At 41.2% G+C, this 18538-nt stretch overlaps 1 non-coding gene across 1 annotated transcript; it reads left to right on the plus strand.

The window, feature by feature from the left end:
• Positions 1 to 13850: 13850 nt before the first annotated feature.
• On the plus strand, positions 13851 to 13957 carry LOC112439348 (U6 spliceosomal RNA). Its single transcript, XR_003027647.1, has one exon. It is a non-coding gene; the product is annotated as a U6 spliceosomal RNA (small nuclear RNA).
• Positions 13958 to 18538: the final 4581 nt, after the last annotated feature.

Here is an 18538-nt window from a genome sequence, read left to right on the forward strand (position 1 = left end):
CCAGACTGACCAACATGGAGAAACCCCTTCTCTACTAAAAATACAAAATTAGCCAGGCATGGTGGCTCATGCCTGTAATCCCAGCTACTTGGGAGGCTGAGGCAGGAGAATCGCTTGAACCTGGGAGGCAGAGGTTGCAGTGAGTCGAGATTACGTCATTGCACTCCAGCCTGGGCAACAAGAGTGAAACTCCATCTCAAAAAGAAAAAAAGAAAAGGAAAGAAATTCTGTTGATTGAATAAACTTGGTGTACTGGATCAGCTCCTTCCTTCCTTCCTTCTTTGCTCTTTCTTTCTTTCTCTCTTTCTTTCTTTTTTTTTTTTTTTTTTGACAGAATCTTGTTCTGTTGCCCAGGCTGGAGTGCAGTGATGCTATCTTGGCTCACTGAAGGCTCCACCTCCCAGGTTCAAGCAATTCTCCTGCCTCAGCCTCCCAAGCAGCTGGGACTACAGGCATGTGCCACCGTACCCAGCTAATTGTTGTATTAGAGACAGGGTTTCACCATGTTGGCCAGGCTGGTCTCAAACTCCTGACTTCAAGTGATCCACCTGCCTTGGCCTCCCAAAGTGCTGGGATTACAGGCGTGAGCCACTGTGCTCGGCCTGGATCATTTTCTTTACATGAAAACTCCATAGCAGTTTTTCTTTGAGCTCCTTTCCAATAACTTCCTTGCTTCATAAATTCTACTTAAGATGTTGTTTTCTCTTCCTGATCTCTATGTGGGCAGAAAAAAGGTAGCAATGCTTACGTAATAAATGATTATGCTCATCTTTGACTTTTTCTTATGTTCATTTCTACAGTTTCTACTGCAATTATTTTTTTTAACTGAGGATGGCTAAAAATGTACCTCCAGCTAGAGTTTATAAATGCAAGATAAATGCTTGATGAGCTGCTATTAGAGGTTCCTGAAAATAAATACCAGGTGACAGTTTGCACTGTTCATCAAAGAGCATTAACAGAGATGAGAGGGTGGCATACTTTCTTATTTTAAAAAACAACCAAATGAAAAAAAGTCATCAATAATGCTACCACTTAGAGATAATGATCTTTAGCAAATTACATCATTAATAGTGTCTTCCAATCCTTTTTCTTGGCAGGTATAACAAACTAAGTGATCCAAAAACACATTTTACATGCTTAGTTCACACAAACTTTCACATACATAAAATTTGTATATGCCATAGTTGGAGCTATGCAGGAGATCCAGTCCCTGCTGGAGATGATGCTAGGACACAGAAAAAGAGGAAGAAATTCTCTGGCTTCTGCCTTTTTTTTTTTTTTTTCCAGTCTCCCAGTAGTGCCTCCCATTGGCTGAACCCAGCCAGAAGTCAGCTGACGTAAGATCTTGGAAAATGCAGCCCACAGCGGGGAAGCCCCAGGAAGTCACAGGAAGAAAGGGAGAGGCACAAACAAGCACAGGATCAGCATAGCCCACTCTTTTTGCTATTCAGCATCCATTCTAATCTTTCTGCCCATACTTAACTCTCATAAAACAACCTTATGCTTCTACCTAACATAAAATGTTAGGCGGAAGATCTGTCCTACAAATAAGGATGTTCTTGCTCTCTCCCCAACAAGGGGAAACACAAAATCTCATCTGTCATGTTGTCCACATCAAGTCTAAGATCTCCAAGGGATATGCAGCAACAGCAGGTCTGGTTGTATCTTCTCATACCTGGTTGCCATTGAATTAAAGTTGAGCACCATTGAAAGTCTTTGTGCAAAACCACAGGGAAAAGATGAAGGGCAGAGGCTTGGAATTATTGGTTTAAATACACATAACACTGCAGCCTCAGTCCTCAGCTTCGTATCTGATCATAAAACCATAGTTGATACTTATCACATCCTTTTTCCATTACCCATTCCATAATACCTTTGCCTTCGAGCAGAACCTTGGCTGGTTGGAATTGTTTACACAGTGAGGTGACCCACACCTTCATTCTTTATGGGTTTTAGTCCTTACTCGTCCTGAATTTTTGTGGTCACTCTTACCCACCTCTTCCACACTGACCTTTTCTATTGAACATGCAAGTATTAAGAGGTGCCCCAGGGAATTCGTGATTCCAGACATGGTCTTCTCAGTCCTCATTGAGTAGAAATGCCTCCAATTCAATGGAACTATTGTGTCTCCTGATGTAAGCATTCTGCTCTTGGGAATTAGGACTTCTAGACCAGAAGTCAAGGTTACAGACAAAGTCAACAAACTCTTGCAAACAGGTTATTAATTGTAAAAAGGAGCCCCTCCCATTTCCATCACTTGGTTTCCAAACAGTGTGCTCTTGCCAGGAGAGAAAATGAAACATATATAAATTATTGGCTCAAAACACATCCTATAAGACAATATCCCAACTTGGTAAAGTATTGTCTCCCAATTATGTCTGCCATAATTGAGTCTTTAGCAGATCATTCTACCATTTTTATCAGGCCAGCTGCTTCTGGATGGTGGGACACATAGTAAGACCAGTTGAATCCCTTGCTGTACTTATTTATGGTAAAATGAGTTCTGTGATTGGAAGTGATGTTGTGTGGGATACCTTGGGGGTGAACAGGAATCCCATAAATCCATGGATAGTGCTGCTAGTTAAAGCAAGTTGAATAGAAGCAATTATTCATATTCAGAAAAAAAATTCAATGAGATAAAAATGCTGCCCACTTAATGATGGAAGGGCTTCTGTGTAATTGATCTACCATCAGGTGGCTGGCTGGTCTCCCAAGGAAATGATATAGTATGAGGGGCTCATCATCAGCCTTTGTTGTTGGCATATTGTGCACTCAACAGCAGCAGCAGCCAAATCAGTCTTGGTGTGGGAAAGTCCATGCTGTTGAGCTGAGGCATGGCCTACGTTTCTGATGTCATGGCCACTGCTATGGTTTGAATATTTGTTACTCTCCACAACTCATGTTAAAATTTAATTGCCATTGTAGCAATATTAAGAGGTGGAGCCTTTAAGAAGAGAGAGCCATTAAGATCAGGGCACTAGGCCTCCACCCTCATGGGTGTGATTGGTGCTGTTATAAAAGGGCAAATTTAGCCTCTTCTAGCTCTCTTCTTGCCCTTCTACTTTCTGCCATGTGATAGCATAGTAAGAAAGCCCTTGACAGATGCCAGCCTCTTGATCTTGGACTTTTCAGCCTCCAGAACAGTGAGCCAATAAACTTCCACTCATTATAAATTACCCAGTCTCAGGTATTCTGTTATAGGAGCACAAATGGACTAAGACAACCACTTTGGGTTTCTATACACAAACCCACTGAGTAAGCACAGAACGACTGAAAAAAGAGACTGACTTATGGCCATAGGATGATCATCTTGAAGCTTGATTATTGTGAAGCTCCACTGATGTTAATGCCATCTGCTCAGTATTTACATTGGATACAAACATTTGTATACTCTGTGCCTCTCCTAATTCAGGTTTCCCAGAAGCAGAGCCTGAAACAGAGGTTCATATATATGCAAAATTTTTTTCCAGTGGCTTAAACAAATAGATGTTTGTTTATTTCTCATAGAGACAGTGACTACACTGAAAAGGGTTACTGAGCACTGGATTGTTCTGGTCATCACAGGAAAGATGTGACATATATATTTTTTGAGACAGAGTCTTGCTCTGACTCCCAGGCTGGAGTGCAGTAGCGTGATCTCGGGTCACTGCAAACTCTGCCTCCCGGGCTCAAGCAATTCTCCTGCCTCAGCCTCCCAAGTAGCTGGGATTACAGACACTCACCACCATGCCCGGCTAATTTTTGTATTTTTAGTAGAGACATGGTTTCACCATTTTGGCCAGGCTGGTCTCGAACTTCTGACCTCAAGTGATCCGCCAAACTCAGCCTCCCAAAATGCTTGGATTACAAGCATGAGCCACTAGATGTGATATATTTTTAAGGCGCTATCAGGAGAAACTGATAAGGGAATGAGAGAAGCAGGGTAGGGAAGGAAAAGGAGCTATGTAAGAATGTGGGTTAAAGTGACGTCTAGCTTCATCTGATCCCACAGGGAACTTTGAAGTATAAATTGTGCCACAGAATCTGTCCCACTTTGAGGCAAGGAAAGGGGCTTTAGTACCCCCATTGCAGATGGTCATTGGCCATGGGCTGCCAGGGTAGGGAAGGCAGTAAAATTCTCAGGTATCTGGGGTAAGATGGCTTTAGTTGTTCAGGGGTGATCCCCCAGAGAAAGTTGCAAGTATGAGGTATTGCCTGAAACACCCTGTCAGCTCAAGCATGTGCATACAAACTAAGGCACTGAAAACAATTCAATTTCTGATGTTTATTCCTTTGTGTAGATCCATGTTTCCACCTGGCATCATTTTCCTATGGCCTGAAAGACATCCTTTAATAGTTCTTATAGTGCATCATGTAGTAGTGATAAATGCTTTCAGCCTTTGTTAAGTTTGGAACATATTTATTTTGCCTTCATTTTTATTTATTTATTTATTTAACTTTATTTATTTATTTTTTGAGATGGAGTCTTACTCTTGTCGCCAGGCTGGAGTGCAGTGGTGAGATCTTGGCTCACTGCAACCTCCACCTCCTGGGTTCAAACAATTCTTCCGCCTCAGCCTCCCAAGTAGCTGGGATTACAGGCACACACCAACATGCCAGGCTAATTTTTGTATTTTTGGTAGAGACAGGGTTTCACCATGTTGGCCAGGCTGGTCTCAAACTCCTGATCTCAGGCGATCCACCCATTTCAGCCTTTCACAGTGCTGGGATTACAGGTGTGAGCCACTGTGCCCAGCCAGCCTTCATTTTTAAAAGATATTTTTATTGGTTATAAAATTATAAGTTGATAGTATTTTTATTTTAGCACTTTAAAAATGTTGCTTCACTAGTGCTTGAACTGACTGTGTTCCCCTCAAATTCATATGTTGAAATCCTAACACCCCGTGTTGTTGATATTGGGAAGTGGAGCTTTTGGGAGGTAATTATATCATGAGAGTGGAGCCCTCAGGAATGAAATTAGAGATCTTATAAAAATACACAAGAGAGCTTGCTTCTTCTCTCTCTGCTCTCTGCCATGTGAGAACACAATAAAAATGATGGCCTTCTGCAAACCAGAAAGTGAGCTCTCATCAAACATCAAGTCTGCCTGCATCTTGCTCTTGGACTTTTCAGTCTCCAGAACCCTGAAAAATGAATGTTTGTTGTTTATGCCACCTAGTCTATGGTAATTTGTTACAGCAGCCCAAGCTGACCAAGGCAACTATTTTCTCACTTACATTGTTTCGAACAAGAAATCTAAAGTCATCCTCATCCTTGCTTTTCTGTAATGCCTTTTATTCTCTCTGGCTGCTTTTAAGAGCTTCTCTTTATCACCAGTTTTATGATGTGCCTTAGAGTTGTTTTCTTTATGTTTCTGTACTTGAGTATTTTCTGAGGTTCTTGGATCTATAGATTTATAGTTTCCATCAAATTTGGGAAAATTTCAACCATTATTTTTTCAAGTATTTTTTCTGTCTCTCTCTCTCTTTCCTCTCTTTTGGAAGCTCCAACTGTATTGTTTGAAGTTGTCCTGCAGTTCACTTTTATTACAGTTTTCATGTAAAAGTTCTATGTCTTTTTTTTTTTTACATCTTTTATATCTCTACTCAACTTTGTGAACATATGCATATAGTTACAACTGTTTTAATGTCCTACTAATTATAATACCTATGGCACTTCTGCGTTGTTTTGATTGAACAATTTATCTCCTTATTATGGGTCATATTTTCCTACTCCTTTGCATGCCTGGCAATTTTTGTTGGGTGGCAGATATAGTGAAATTTACTTGTTAGGTGTGGGTATTTTGTATTCCTATAAATATTCTTAAACTTTGTTCTGGAACACCATTAATTTATTTGGAAAGAGTTTTGTTTCTTTGTGGTCTTACTTTTAAGATTTGTTAGGTAAAACTGCAACAGCATTCATTTGGGGGCTAATTATTTCCCATTATTAAGGCAAGACTCTTCCACAGGGACTACCCAGTGCCCTGGCTGGTGAAATTGGGCCACTATTCCTGGCTTTTTGTGAACCCTGGGCACTGTTACTTCTAATCTTTTTAGAAACTTCTTTTCCTGACCTGAGGTTGATTCTTCACACACATGCACTGATCAGTACTCTGCCAAATACTAGAAAAGAACTCTCTACAGATCTCTGGGTTTCTTTCTGTGTGCAGTTCTCTCCTTGTTGGTTGTCTGTCCTGAAAACTCCGGGTGTTTTTATTCTCCTTCAGACTCTCAGCTACTTCTCCTCAACTCAAGGAAGCTACTGTACTCTGCTGGGTTCCCCTTCCTGTTCTAAGACCTGGAAGCTCTCTCAAGATAGGGTTCACCTCCTTTGTTTCCTGTTAAGGAAACTGTCTTTTGTTGTTTGATGTTGAGTGTCTTTAAAAAATCATTGTTTTGGGCCAGGCGCAGTGGCTCAAGCCTGTAATCCCAGCACTTTTGGAGGCTGAGGCGGGTGGATCATGAGGTCAGGAGATCAAGACCAGCCTGGCTAACATGGTGAAATCCTGTCTCTATTAAAAATACAAAAAATTAGCCAGGTGTGGTGGGGGGCACCTGTAGTCCCAGCTACTTGGGAGGCTGAGGCAGGAGAACGGCGTGAACCCGGGAGGCAGAGCTTGCAGTGAGCCGAGATGGCGCCACTGCACTCCAGCCTGGGTGACAGAGCAAGACTCCATCTCAAAAATAAATAAATAAATAAATAAATAAATAAATAAATAAATAATTGTTTTGAAACTGCATTTGCAAAAATTATATAACAGTGATAAAGTTATGTCAGTGGGGGAGATCTGATCTAGCCAAATGCTCTTTCTTTTGCCTTTAGCCTTCAAGCTGCCCTCCTAGGCTTAAGCAAGCTAACTTTGGGAGAAATATAGTTCATAATTTACATGATAATAACCCTTCCCCAAAATTCAACCATCTTTGTAAAGCTAATGAGAGACCACCAGGCTAGGAGGATAGAGAAGCCTGAATTCTGCTAAGGTGTAGACATAAACAATTGCCAGCCATTATTCTGGAGGTCACAAGATATGCAACTTCCCCAATTATTCCTGCAGATAACATTAATATTATAGAACCTAAGATTGGCCTTTTGAGATATCTTTTCAGTTTTTTTGCATGTCCGATAATGGATGGCTGTACCTGGACCCACCAACCACTCCTGTGACCCCACCCAGAAGTGACTCAGTGCTCAGGAGAATCATTTCCCACACCCTTTTGATTGCACCTCCAACCAATTACCAGCAAGCACTCCTACCCCTTTCCCCAAACTACCTTTGAAAAACCCCTAACCTCTGAGCCTTCAGGGAGATTGACTTGAGTAATAACTCTGTCTCCTGTGTGACGTGGCCGGCCTCACATCAATTAAACTCTTTCTTTACTGCAATGCCATGGTCTCCATGAATTGATTTTGTTTGTGCACTGGGCAGGAAGAGTCCATTGAGCAGTTGCAGTTTCACATGTTTGGTCTATTTTTTCATTGTTTCAGCAGGAGAATCAATCCAGTTTCTGTTATGCCATCTTTACCTGAAGTCAAAGTCCACTCTGCTGTTATTTTTATGAATCCCTCACTTCCATTTTCCAAAGCTTAATTTGTTCTTTTCATAACTTTTGAGTAGAATGTTTAATTCATGTCACTTTCTTATTTATAATGATATTCCCTTTTATCACAACTTTATCCATAACCCATACATTTTACTTTATAGGGTTTTTCTTATCATCGCTTTCATTGTCTCATCAGATAAATTTTTTAAATCTCCAGATGGTTGGGGTATTTACTGTTTGATCATTTTGTACCATTGTTATTATAAACTTCTTGTTTTTCCACATTATGAGTAAAGGCTGCGGTGAAGCAGACCCCATAGTGGTTAATAGTTTGAATGCTTGAGTCAGAAGGCTGGGGTTTACATCCCTGCTCTGTCTTTTTCTGACTATATGATTTTGCGCAAAGTATTTAACCTAAGGCTCAATTTCTTCATTTGTACAATGGAGATGATAATAATACCTATCTCAAATGGTTTCCCCAAGAGTTAAATAAAGATAATAAGTATCTGGGAAGCCTTAGCGCATAGTAAGCATTCAACAAATCTCAATTAAAGTTTCTATTTGGGAAAATTTATAGATTTATTTGTGGTCAAATTTTGATACTCACTGATACTTGAAAGAATAAAAAAGGATGTTCTCAATAGGTGTGAAGGTCAATGTTGCAACGGATGTTACTGATCTCCAACTCCATATTCCTTTGTCCCGCCTCAGAGTTTGCCTGAAGCTGCATTGGGCAATGTGCCGACAGGACAGTTTCCCTCAAGAACCTGTACATTTCTCTGCTTGTCTACCTGAAGGTGCTCCAGGGACAGTCCAGCAGTGTTTGAGATTTGAAACTCTCAGAGATAATTCTCAATCAGTGAGGAACAGGAAAAAAGGGATACAAACCCCAGCTTTCCTGTCCCTTGAGAGATAAAATCTAAGGTGTGTTGTATATATTTTTCCTAGAATCCCCAAAAAGACTGAGCTTCGGTCACCCACAGAAGAAATCCACTCATTTTTTATGCACCCTGGATGGGCTTTTTCCTCTTCCTGTCTCACAGTTCCTGCTCTTTCTCTTGGGCTTCCTGAGATTACCTCCTAAATCTGCTTTCTGTAGGAACACACACTAACACAGATATGTATATGTATTAGATTGTCCTAGCAAATGCACTGTTCACATCTTCTAAGCAGTGGCTCTCAATTCTCATTTCATATTATAATCAACTGGAGAATGCATCAAAATTTCTGGGAATGGTGAAATAAAAAACAAATCCAGATTTAGTAAGGAAAGACTTTATTCAAAAAAAAATATTGCAAAGGGGAGTGGGGAGGAACTATTGCAATAGTGAGAGAAGAGCTATTACAACAGAGAGAACCTTCTGACCATAAGATCTGTTAAAAAAAAATAAGCTTATGCACATTAAAATTTTAATAAGTTTATTTGAGCATTCAGCTATTTATGGATGGGGCAGTACCAGACTACAGGTGGTTTAGCGCTCCACCAAGAAGGTAAGGGAAACTTTTTGAAGGTGTTCATAGAAGTAAGGCAAATTAAATATTTGCTTGGTTAAAATGGAAAATCCCTAGTTAGAGGTTAGTTGGCCATTTCTGATTGGTGAAGTCTCTAGGTAGAGGTTAGTTGGCAGTTTCTGATTGGTTAAGCTTAAGTTTTGCTTTATTGTTTACATTGAGTTGGGTTTTAGTTTGCTTAGGAACTCAAGGTGCTGGAGCTGTATTAGCCTAATGGCCTCCCTATTAATGATTTTGACAGCTCTCAAGGCCAAAAAGGGATTTCTTTTATACAGAGGAGTAAACAAGACAAGAAAGACCCTGGTGTGGGGAACTGGGATGAAAAGGTGGCCTGATGGAATAACAGATCAGAGAATGGTTTGCTCTGAGGCCAGCCTATTCTTGAGGGGCTGCTAAGAAGATGTTGTGGGGACCTGAGTGAAGGAGAGAATCTTAACCGAAGTTTGGTTAACAGGCATTTGTTCTGAGTCCCACCTAAGTCATGTGGGAAAGGATGGTTCTTTGCAATGGGCCTTTTCCAGAACACAAAATGGGTGGGCAAGGGAAGGATTCTTAACTGTTTCTTCTTTCCACAATGATACGACTCAGGTAAAATTCAATGTTGTCTAGATGGAGCCTGAACAACAACATTTTCTAGAAGCTTCTGTAAACTAAAAATAAAATTCTAAGCCCCTCAACTGACTGCTTGGCCAAGGAGTCCCCAGCATAATCTTGAAAACTGAGTTATTGGCCATGATGGGATCGGGGGTTCAGACACACCTTGTTATACCCCCTCCCTGACTAACCACGATTAGGCTTTCTTCCCTCAGGGCTTAGCAGAAACCAGCCCTTTCAAAAGACTCCACCACTGATATCAATCAACCAAGTGCCTAAGGCTGCCCCTCCTTTTTTCCCTGATAAGAGATCACCACTGGAGTAGTTTTGGCCTGTCTAAGGAGAAGGCACAGTAATGGTTTGTGTGTCCTCTGCTTCACCTTTTGATATCAGAGGGCCAAAAACTCCACCCTCAGATCATGCTAACATTGCTATGTTTTGTCCCTGGGACTCATGGAGAAGCGTGAAGCTCAATTGTGCATGTGCATGTTTCTCCTTTCATAAATATTCATGACTCTTCCTATAGCTTAATAAATATGTATATTTGGCCACTGTGCTACACATAAATTTCTGCTCCCTTTGCCCCTCCCTTGAAGTGTCTGTTTCTGGCTTCTTACTGGAGGCTGTGCTTCCCAGCCTGTCAGAATGGCCATCCTGCAGGCTGCAACCCTTTATGAGACATAAAGCTTTCCTTCCCACATTTATGAACCTTATCTTTCTTCAGTTGACACTTCCTAGGTAAAGTATAGATTACAATAAGAGACTTGTGAGACACATCAACCAATCAAAATGTGTAGACCTTACTCAGATCCTGAGTTAAACACAGTTTTTCTTGCCAGGGGCAGTGTCTCACACCTGTAATCCCAGCACTTTGGGAAACTGAGGCTGGTGGATTGCTTGAGTCCAGGAGTTCAAGACCAGCTTGGGCAACATGGCAAAACCCTGTCCCTACAAGAAAAATACAATAAGCCAGGCACGGTGGTGCATGCCTGTAGTCCCAGCTACTTGGGAGGCTGAGGCAAGAAGATTTTGAGCCCAGGATGCAGAGGTTGCAGTGAGCCCTGATCATGCCATTGCACTCCAGCCTGGGTGACAGAGCAAGACCCTGTCTCAAATAAAATAAAATAAAATAAAATAAAATAAACACAGCTTTTTAATAATGGCATTTGTGCAACAATTGGAAACTTTAACACTAAATTTTCGATGAAGTTAAGGAATTATTGTTATTTTTTAAGTGTGATAATGATACTACGCTTACAAATTTTTAATTTTTAAAAAGTGATAAGGGTATTGTGGTTATGCTTTTTAAAAGGAGTCCTTACATTTTAGAGATACTGACTGGAAGAAATGTTTATAGATCAAGCAATATGATTTCTGCGATTTGCTTCAATATAATCTGGAAAGGGGGAAACTGGATGGGGACACAGCTGGTCATGAATTGATAATGGTTGATGCTAGGTGGTGGACCATGTGGGCTCATTTGGTTAGTCTATTACTTTTGCATATGTTTGAAGTTTCCATAATAAAAAAGCATTTAAAAAGAAACTTCTAAATTGTTCTTCATATACAGCCTATATTGAGAACTGCTATTCATAACCTTACTTATTTTTTGTCTGCTCAATTGTCAAAACCTGAAAGGGTTTTTTTGAGGGTTCTCCTCCCATGACTTTTATATTTCTATTCATTTCTACTTGTATTTTCTGCAATGCTTCCTTTATATCTTTTATTGCTTTATTATTTGTCAAAGTAGGTTTATAAAAAATACCCTTTTCTCTTTAAAAATAATATATGCTTATGGCAAAAGCAAAGAAAAAATCAAGCAGAATATAAAGGTAGATGATGAAAAATAGACTTGCCTTTCACCTCAGATCCCCAACTTTCTTTTTTTTTTTTTTGAGACAGAGTCTTGCTCTGTCACCCAGGCTGGAGTGCAGTGGCATGATCTCGGCTCACTGCAACCTCTGCCTCCCGGGTTCAAGCGATTCTCCTGCCTCAGCCTCTCAAGTAGCTGGGACTACAGGCACCTGCCACCACGCCTGGCTAATTTTTGTATTTTTAGTAGAGGCAGGGTTTTACCATGTTGGCCAGGCTGGTCTCAAACTCCTGACCTCAGGTGATCTGCCCGCCTTGGCCTCCCAAAGTGCTAGGATTACAGGCATTAGCCACTGTGCCTGGCCAAGATCCCCAACTTTCAGTCCTTTCAGTCCCCCTTCCCAATCACCAGTTTTTTCTGTCTCCATGGAGGAGTAGTGACTATGTATATAAACTGTAGGGACCAAAAGGTGTGATACCTGTCCTCCCCATCACAAGTGTCACTGCAGATACTCCTATAACAAAAGACAGGTTAACAAGAGAAGAACATAACAGATTCATTTAGTCAAAGTTTTACATGCTTCAGAAATGAAGACCCAGGGACTCAGGGAAAATAGTTTGTTTTTATGTTTAGGTTCGATGAAGAATGGATAGCCATGTCGAAATGTGATTAGACAAAAGGGTATGACCTAATAGTAGCAGATAGACTGGGGAAGCCCAAGAAGGCCTGTCTGTTCAGAATCTTCTTGGCTTCTCTGTTGTAGCATTTATTCCTCCTGGGTATGGGGCAGGACCCTTTGGAATGAGGTTAGGTCTTATGACCTACTATCAGGCAAGGGCAGATCAGAGAACATCTTTATGGCCAGTGTTGGGGCTCAGAAAACAATATCCCAAAATGAAGGCCTCAGAAGCAGCCTTAAGAGAAAAAGTTTCTCCCCTGAGACTAGCCATACAAACTAGAATCCCTGTTCCCCAAGGAAGGTCACAGAAACCAGAACCCCTTTACCCCAAAGCCAGCCATAAAACCACAACATAATACTCTAATTTTTCCTCTACCTTTCTGTGTAAAACTGGCCATAAAAAAAGTTATCTGATCTTCCTTGTTTGACTGTAAGTCATAAGACTCCCATTTCAGAAAGGGTCCTGCCCCATACCCAGAAGGAAGGAATGCATGCTCAGAGAGGGCCAGAAGAGTTTAGACAGACAGGCCTTGCTGGATATCCCCAGTCTATTAGCATTAGATCATACCCTTTCTGTCCAATCACATTTCTACAGGGCTGTCCATACTTTTTTGAACCTAAGCATGAAAATGGACAATTTCCCCTGTATCTTTGGGTCTTCCTTCTGAAGGCTCCTGTATATACACATTACATAAATTTGTATGCCTTTTCTCCAGTTAATCTGACTTTTCCAAGTTGGTTTTTCAGCAAACCCTCAAAGCGCCAAGTGAAACCCCCTGGCCTCTGCACGAGCTCTTAGACAGAAAGGTTGGAGGAAGTTTGGAGTAACAGCTTGCTTTGGATAAAGGGAGTTCTAGCTTCTAAGAGCCCCCCTTAACCCCTGGGGAAGAGCAATTCTTGTTCCTGACTTACTTCAAGAGAGGAGGGGTGGGAGACAGGAGAGCAGGAGGTCAGAGAGACCTTGGTTCTGAGGCTGCTCCTGAGACCTTCCAGTCTCCTTTAGTTCAAAGTACTCAGCATGCCAAATTGCCCTCAGAGAGGGTTCTTCTATCTCACACAAGAAAGGGTTTGGAGCAAGCCCGTAGAGGGAAGTGAAAGCAAGTTTATGAAGAAAGTAAACGAATAAAAGAATGGCTACTCCCTAGACAGAGGAACAGCACAGGATGCGCAGCTGGTTATAGTTATTGTTACTTCTTGATTATATGCTAAACAAGCGGTGGATTATTCATGAATTTTCCTGGAAAGGGATGGGAAATTCCTGGAACTAAGGGTTCCTCCCTGTTTTAGACCATATAGGGTAACTTCCTGGCATTGCCATGGCATTTGTAAACTGTCATGGCGCTGGTGGGAGTGTCTTCTAGCATGTTAATGCATTATAATTAGTGTGTAAGGAGCAGTGAGGACAACCAGAGGTCACTTTCATCGCCTCCTTAGTTTTGGTGGGTTTTGGCTGGCTTCTTTACCACAGCCTGTTTTATCAGCAAGGTCTTCATGACCTGTATGTTGTGCCAACCTCCTAACTCATCCTGTGACTAAGAATGCTTAACCTCCTGGGAGTGCAGCCTAGTAGGTCTCAGCCTTATTTTACTCCTCCCCAATTCAAGATGAAGTTTCTCTGGTTCAAACGCTTCTGACAGTTCTATTGCTATTATTTCTTTCTTTTATACCTAATGCACTAAGTATTTTTATAACTAAAGCAGTATTTTTGTTGACAAAAATACTTAAAAGAGTACTTGCTTCAGCAGCACATATACTAAAATTAGAATGATACAGAGAAGATTAACATGACCCCTGCACAAGAATAACACGCAAATTCATGAAGTGTTCCATATTTTTATTACATTATGTGTCAATTAAAAATAAAATAAAACTTTAAAAAAACATAGAAGAAAATCCTTTCAACCTTAAATATCACATACTGATCTGTCATTAGAGATTGTCTGCAATGATTTCTCAGCTGACAAGTCATTATACAAGGCAGATACTTATCTTTAAAATAATCCTGTGTTCTTTTTTATGTGTGAAGGTTCACTTTCTGAAAATTCATTAAGCTCTATACTTAAGATGTGTTCACTGTTCTCTACCTGGGATATAATTTAGAAATGTCTTCTAAACAACTCATTTGCTCACCACGAATTATCTGAACTACAACCTCGCCGGGTCGTGGGAGTTCTCCCTTCTCCCATCATGATGAAAACCTTTAAGTCCAACTTCCCATGATACCAGTGATTTTCTCCCGGGTAAAGGGCCTTTAACATCCTGCAGACCTCTGTCAAGGAAAACCAGGGCCAGACAGAAGTTAAAGCAGTGAAGACAAATTTTATTCAGGAGCTATTGCAATAGGGAAAGAGAGACCTCAGTTTAGAATGGGCTCCCTTCTGAATACAAGGACAAGTGGGAAATTATGGCCAAGGTGCAGGGTGAGGTCAGTGGATGGAAATTACTAAAAGGGAACATCAGCAATAAGAGGGATTCTAAACTGACTCAGCTTCTAGCTGAAGGCAGCCAGGATAAGAAGATACTGAGGGAGAGGGGTTGAGGAATTTCATCAGATATCAAGGGTGGTCAGATACCAAGGGTGGGGGATTCTAGTGACACTAACTCAGCAGGATTCTTTCTGAAAGCAGAATAAGCAAGCCAAGGACAGAGCCCATGGTCTGGGTCTTCAGGGCTTAGAAGAGCCTTATTAGTGTTAGGTCAGAGAGAGTCTGTCGCTCTAGATGTCCCTAAAGCCCTCAGGGGTAGGAGAGCTAACTTTCCTAGACAACTTCTGAAAACAGCTGGCCCTCCAAATCAAGACTGCCTGATGCCACTTCCTCCCATGGAGGCCACTTCCAGGAATGGGTCACTCTACTAGAAAAAAAAAATGTCCAGCAGAAGCCCTGGCCCTAGAAACAACTCACATGGAAAGATGGGTAGAATGAGGGACATTGAACATCCCTGTCTTGTTTACCTTGGCATGGGGGGTTTTCCTTTACTCAATAAAGACTATTCCTTACTTAAGTCATGCTTGCAAAGCCAGTGGCAACCATAAAGGGCCTCATCTGGCAGGATAGATCCTCCTTCAGTTTTATTAAACCACGAGATTTGCAAAAGGATTGTTACTGGGTTTTGGGGGTCATTCACTTACTCAAGGTTGACACCAGTTTTTCAAAAATCCCTGCTTGTTGCCCAGGGGTCAGTGCATGATAGTGAGATTCAGAACACATGACTTTCTTTTGTAAATTGGAAGCTCAGCTCGAAAGTGTAGGTAAGAAAAGAAGGACCAGCATTGGCACTCAGCCGTGGGCAAATTTCTCAAGCAAATGAACTTTAGGAATAAACACACGGCTTCTGAAAGTTTAGCCCCTTAAAACTATCACTGCCCCTATCCCTTAAAACATCTCACAAACCCGACTGGGGAGGCTGTTTACCCCACATTCACAGCTGCTATTTCAGATACTACCAAGGTTGAAGCAAGGATTTGAGAAGTAAGGAGGTAGGAGAGTTCTTCCTTAGCTGGTGGCTTCTCTGGAACTAGCAGATGATTGAAGCTGGCATTTTACCTTCTAGAGCTTTCTTGGGCACTTCTGGGAGCCCCAGCTCTGTGACCCAGCTTCAAGTCTCCTGAAGAGGTGACATATTCTGCTCCTTGGACTAGCTGCATCCCTCTCAGCCCTGGGTCATGGTGATGCACCCACACATTTTTCATAGTTGAAGACTTCTTTCTCATCTCCCAGGTGGTCCTCTTGAGTGGGACTTAATTCAGTTCAGCCTGGATTTTTCTCCCATCTCCCACACATCCATCTAGTCTACAGAAAACCCTCATCAAACCCTTACCCCCTCCCAAATAAAAAACTGTGGGAGTACAGTCTGTCAACTAGCACTCTTGTGGCTCTACCACCAAAACAACTAGTTGGCCCATCTCTAGCCCTCTAGATTTTGGAGGGTTACACCCCAGACCACCCATCTGGTCACTTACCAAGCTCTCAGATGCTCTCACTGAAGATCTACCTCATTATATTTCGGATCACAGCATACATCCCCTTGGGGGAGAAGGGATAGAGTTCATAGCACAGATTTTTTCTGAAGAAATAGTTTAACCCCTCTTCCCATGTTCTGACACTGTTAATATCCTTAAACCTGCTAGATGCTTATAACTAGTTCTCAGGGATATTTCATTTGTCAATTGGCACATAGGATCCGTCTTAAACCTATTTGAGATTTTATATTAATTATGTTTCTATTTCAGGTCAAACTGAGACAATAAACACTCATGCCATACCATTCTTTAACTGCTGTCTTGTCCTGTTTTCTGTTGTTATAACAGAATGCCTGGGACTGGGTAATTTATAAAGAAAGGAAGTTTATTTGGCTCACAGTTCTGGAGACTGAGAAGTCCAAGGGCATGATGACAGCTTCTGGCAAGAGCTTTGTACTGCATCATAACTTGGCAAATGGCATCACATGGCAAGAGAGCGAGAGTGTGCAAAAAAGACAAAACATGAGGGGTGGCCTTGTGTTATAACAATCTGCTCTCATGGTAACTAATCCAGTCCCGTTGGAGCAAGAACTCCCCATCGAGAACTAACCCAGTCCCATGAGAGCAGCATTAATGTCTTCATGAAGGCAAAGCCCTCATGACCCAAACACTTCATAAAGTTCCCACGACTTTTCAACATCATTACATTGGGAATCAAATTGCAACATGAGTTTTATAGGGGACAAGTCATATTCAAGCCATTAGTAACTGCCTATGCGTGGCAGTATCAGTAACTGTCTGGATGCATCTTTATGGATGTATCAACAATTCATTTAATCTGTCATGGTCATTTACTTCAATAATGCTTTAATAAATATCCCTTTACCTGTGTTTTTAAGTCAACTGTGAATATACCGGTAGGCAAATTTCTAGAAAAAGAGCTAAGTCACTCTGTGAAGAGGTTATACCAATTTACCCTCCCAATCTAAGTGTAAAAAAAGATGGTTTTTCCACATCCTCTGAACACAGTACCTTATTAAACTTTTAAACCTTTTCCAATGTAATAGGTAAAAAAATTATATCTATATAAATATGTATTTTCTTGATTATAAATGAAGTTAAATATATTTTTATGCAATTTAAAACCACTTATTTTCTTTTACTATGAGATGCCTGTACATATCTTTTGCCCATTTTTTCCTATTGTGCTTTTGGTATTTTTCATATTAACTTGTAAACACTTCTTGTATTATTAGGGAAATTGGCTCACTGTCATGTGTGTTCCAAACAGATTTTCCCATAGTGGGAAAGGACATAGTGGGCAGGGGAACCCATGAAGAGATGGTTCAAGGCAAACGTAGTACAACTCAGGGCATTTAGAATGTAGCTACATTTGGAACAGCATCTCTCACATCTTCTCCTGTCTTCCAGATGTTACTGAGTTGTTACCTTCTCATTCATAGCAGTTCAGCAATGAAGATTTAATCGAAATGTAAGAAAAAGGGTCCATTGGACAGTCACCATGGCAACTGCCCCTCCCACAGTATTTACCATTCAAAGGCTTCTGCAGGCATTCATGTACAACAAATTAGCAAAGAAAGATTTCCAGATTCACAACCCTAATTTTGAATGCAGTTTGAAGGTGCTTAGAGACATAAAGAATGCCTGTGCTTTCTATAGGGAGATTACTAGGAAAAGAATTGTCTTCAGTTCCAGCTTCTGTGGCAAGATGATTTGTTCAGACATTAGAGTATATTTTGTTTTTGGTGTAATTTTTCTTCCATTTCCACCATCTGCTGAGGGTTGCCAGCCCACAGTGCTTGCTGGTCTCAAGAGTGGTTTATATTCCTGGGCATAAAGCAGAAACTGCTTAAAGATCATCTCTGGTCTTGCCCTTAGTGAAAGCTCAAGCTCACTGAAAAGTTTTAAACTATAAATCTAAGTGGGCAGGGGCATGGCGAGGACAAGCCAATTCTCTTTGGAGGCAAGAGGAGGAGTGAGCGAAAGCAGGAGAGGCTCTGCAAAGAGGGCAGACCTGTGACCACTGCTGAAAACATCTAGGTTGGTGACAGAACCTGGTCGTGATGGCTGGAGCTCTTCAGGAAGTGCAGCCCTAGGCACTGGGATTCCCGGTCCTAACAAAAAATCCCAGTCTCAACGGCAGAAAAGACCAGTGGCTCGCCCACTTCCACAGGACCATATTTCTGACACCCTAAGGCATCTCAGCCCTAACCACTATGGCCTGAGGATTGTTGGTGCTTCCAGGCATATAACCCCTGGGATACATGAGTGACTTTATGGTATATTAGAGTGTCAGAAGAATCTTAACAGTAACTGAAGTTACGTTTTCTATCATTTTAGCTGGCCAAGAGCTCGAAATTATTTTTATTTTTAATAATGCGACATCCAATTTGACACATCAGTTTGTGGATTAAAATTTACATCCAGCGCACGTT

Source organism: Pan paniscus, chromosome 2 (genome assembly GCF_029289425.2).
Source record: "Pan paniscus chromosome 2, NHGRI_mPanPan1-v2.0_pri, whole genome shotgun sequence".
NCBI classification, from domain to species: Eukaryota; Metazoa; Chordata; class Mammalia; order Primates; family Hominidae; genus Pan; species Pan paniscus.